Source organism: Ailuropoda melanoleuca, chromosome 16 (genome assembly GCF_002007445.2).
Source record: "Ailuropoda melanoleuca isolate Jingjing chromosome 16, ASM200744v2, whole genome shotgun sequence".
NCBI classification, from domain to species: domain Eukaryota; kingdom Metazoa; phylum Chordata; class Mammalia; order Carnivora; family Ursidae; genus Ailuropoda; species Ailuropoda melanoleuca.
The window spans coordinates 61,247,233-61,250,788 of record NC_048233.1 but is presented as its reverse complement, the minus strand read 5'-3'; positions in this window follow the sequence as shown (position 1 = coordinate 61,250,788).

The following is a 3,556-nucleotide window of genomic DNA, read 5'->3' as shown; positions in this document are numbered from 1 at the left end:
CTTAAATTTTACTTTGCTAGAAATGTATTATAAATCACTAGTTTGAGGCAATGATACACCTTTAATTGCTTAACAAATTAATTAACTCTGATTCAGCTATTAAACATTTCTGATTATTTAACCTAGGAATGAGTTCTAAGTATGAGACATAGGGTTACAGAGAAAACACATCAGGTTTACAAATAAACAATTTTCAAGCATTCTAAGTGCTTTAAAAGCAAGCAATACCAACAGAAACACCAGACACTGATACCTTAATGATTAAGTCTCTCATTTTTTTATTGTAGAATTTCAGACCCTAGTGGCAAATTACCACAGTCCATGCTATGTTCATCCTTCATAGGAGGTTGAGATCAGGTCCACGAGAACTAGAGTGAGCAGCTTCTGCAAGAATTTGGAGGAGGAATAAAGATGTGGCTGTAGGTCACAGCGGCTTGCTTGCACTCCTCCTTTAAAATGCATACACAAGAAGAAAGGGGGGGTGTAAACAGAAGAGGGAATGAACCATGAGAGACTATGGACTCTGGGGAACAAACTGAGGGCTTCAGAGGGGAGGGGGCTGGGGGAATGGGATAGGCTGGCGATGGGTATTAAGGAGGGCACGTATTTGCATGGTGCACTGGGTGTTATATGCAAGTAATGAATCATGGAATTTTGCATCGAAAACTAGGGATGTACTGTATGGTGACTAATATAATAAAAAAATATTATTAAAAAAATAAAATAAAATGCATACACATTCCAAGGGCATGAGTTTCCAACAGGCCATTTTACCCCTGAGCTCTGGTGGTTTTTATCCTTGGATGAATAGTTAACTCCCCATTTGGTCACGACCTTGTATTCACTTAATGGCCAATCATGGAGAAAAAAGTGAAAATGACTGGCTCTTGTGACTAAACAGTCTAGGATTGACTTCAGACATAGCCGGATCCAGGTACTCAAATCCTGTGTCTGTCTGTTTGTGGCTTCTGTTTTTATCTATGTTGCTTTCATTCGAAGGCCGATTCTTCTTAAGTGGTATCTAGATAACCCACCAATAGGTCCAGTCCTAAAGCTGTAACATTAAAACTCCCCCTGAAAAATGAGTGTCTCTTTTTCTCTGGGCCCAGCAATACTGATGTTTATTGGCTTTGATCAGCTGAGGTAATCATGTACTCACCCTTGGAACATTCACTGAGTTTGGGGAGATGCTGCACTCTCAAAGGCCAGGACTTGGTGATGTGCTCACCCCTGGAATCACAAAGTGAGTTCAATGCCACCTGAACACAGGCTGATAGTATGAGGAGGGGTTGATCAAAGGCAAATTTCGGTGCTAACACCGAAAGAGGGGGCTTGATACTAAGCATGCAAAACACTACTGAGCTTTAACCAGGGTGGTGAAGACAAAATAAAAATGAACAACGAAAAACCAAAGCAGATTCAAGAATGTTCCAAGGAGGAGCTAAATGGATTTGATAATATGACTAGGAGAAAGGACTAAAAACGATTGAGTTATATATTCACTGACTCACCTAAGGCCAGAGATATAGAAAAAGAAAAAAAAATCTAATGAAGGAATTACACTCTGATTTAGAGCCAGGATCTTTCTGGGAAACAACTTGGAATAGAGACTAATTGGGTTATTGTATTAGCCAGCATTCTCCAGAGAAATGAAAGGGGTGTGTGTGTAGATTTACACACACACAAAGATTTTTTACGGAATTGGTCCACATGATTGTGGGGCTGGCAAGTCCAAAATGTATAGAAAGGAGTTGAAGCTGCAGCTTGAGTCTGACAGCGGTCCAGAGGCAGAATTCCTTCTTTGTTGGGGTTCATCAATCTTTTTAAAACCTTCAATTGGTTGGATGATGCCCACTCACATTATGGAAGGTAATCTGCTTAATTAAAAGTCTAACTGATGTATGTATTAATCAGATCTAAGAAATACCTTCATAGCAAATCTAGAGTAATATTTGATGAAAAACCGGATACAACTGTCTAACCAAGGTGCCACAGAAAATCAACCATCCCAGTTAGCCACTTGAATTCTGAGTGAGCTCCACACTGAGTCAGAAGGGAGTTGGCCTCCCAATGCTCAAACCAAACCCCAGACCAATTAAACCAGATACCTAGGAGTGAGGCCAAAGTAAAGGTGTTTTTTTGATGTTCCACAGGTTACTCCAGTGTGCATCCAAAGTAGAGCAGTGGTTCTTCAAGCAGTTTCCAGACTAGCCACTTGAACCTCATCTACCAACGTGAGAGAAATGCGAATTCTCTGTCCCCACTCCAGACCGACTCAATCAGAAACTGTGGGTTCAACCCTGCAGGCTGGAGTTTAACAAGCCCCTCTGGGGATTCTGATGCTTGCTCAAATTCCAGAACCACAGGTCTAGAGTTCTCCAATGACACAATGCTAACACGTGCAGAAGTGTAACACTACGCATACCTCCACTTAGTCGTCTCTGAATCAGAGGAGCCGGTCTGTTAATAAGCCTCCTTGGGCAAAAGAACTCATTATGGTTTTCTTAAGTAATCCAATGTTTGTTGCAAGGATACATAATGGAAATTATGGAATCTTGACTTTATGTTCAGGTTACACTGAGAGTGGGTATTTTCAAGATACAACAGATGTACGAATCTCACAGCAGCTCTGGTGACTCAATGACAGCTTCGAGAGCTATTGCCTTCCAAGTGTACAGCTCTAGAACCCTAGTGTGCCTTAGCAATTCTGTCCTTTCATCTCCCCTCATACAAACCACTGAATTCTTTCTCCTCTACCTTGTCTAAATTTTGAGAGCATCTGATTGGCTCAGTCTCTTTCATCACTTGGTGATGATGTTTCCTTAACATTTGCCCAACTTCTAAGCTGTGCTGGCCAGATTGTCTTCCCTTGGTTCAGGTCTTTTACCAAGGACAACCAGCTGGGACCAGGGGAAAACAAAAATGCGGAGTAAGACTCTCCTAGGGCCATTTCCCTACCTAAAGGTATGAGGGCCCTAAAATGGGCTGTGGGAATGTCACACAGTACGAACTTGGTCTGTTAGGGATGTTTAGCTGTTCTGTGACCCTTAAATCTATGTGAAGTTCTTTGATCCAAAAAGACATCAAGGACAAATTAAGCATTTATTCAACTGTAACTTTAGGGGAATGAGTTGGAAACTTTTACTGAAAAACTTCGGGAAGGTTTCCCTTTCAATATTTGCTATAGGGAAGTCTTCTTGTGGCCAAATTTAGAAAAGCCATGAGCCACATTATTTTGGAAAATCATCTTATTTGCATGCACCAGATTGTAGTGCCTATATTTTAAACAGAAGTGCTTTTTGCACACAGTCTCCTTCACTAAGGCATAAATGACGAAAGCCTGTTGGTAATTTTAAAAACCTCATTTACCGAAAAGAAAAAAAAAAACAAAACAGAAAACCTCAAGTGATAGTTGATTCTCCAGATGGTCCGACTGGTCCTCCAGGCTCTCTTTTAATAACTGATCTGGGGGCGCTTGGGTGGCTCAGTCAGTTAAGCGTACGACTCTTGATTTCGGCTCAGGTCATGATCTCAGGGTCGTGAGATGGAGCCCTGT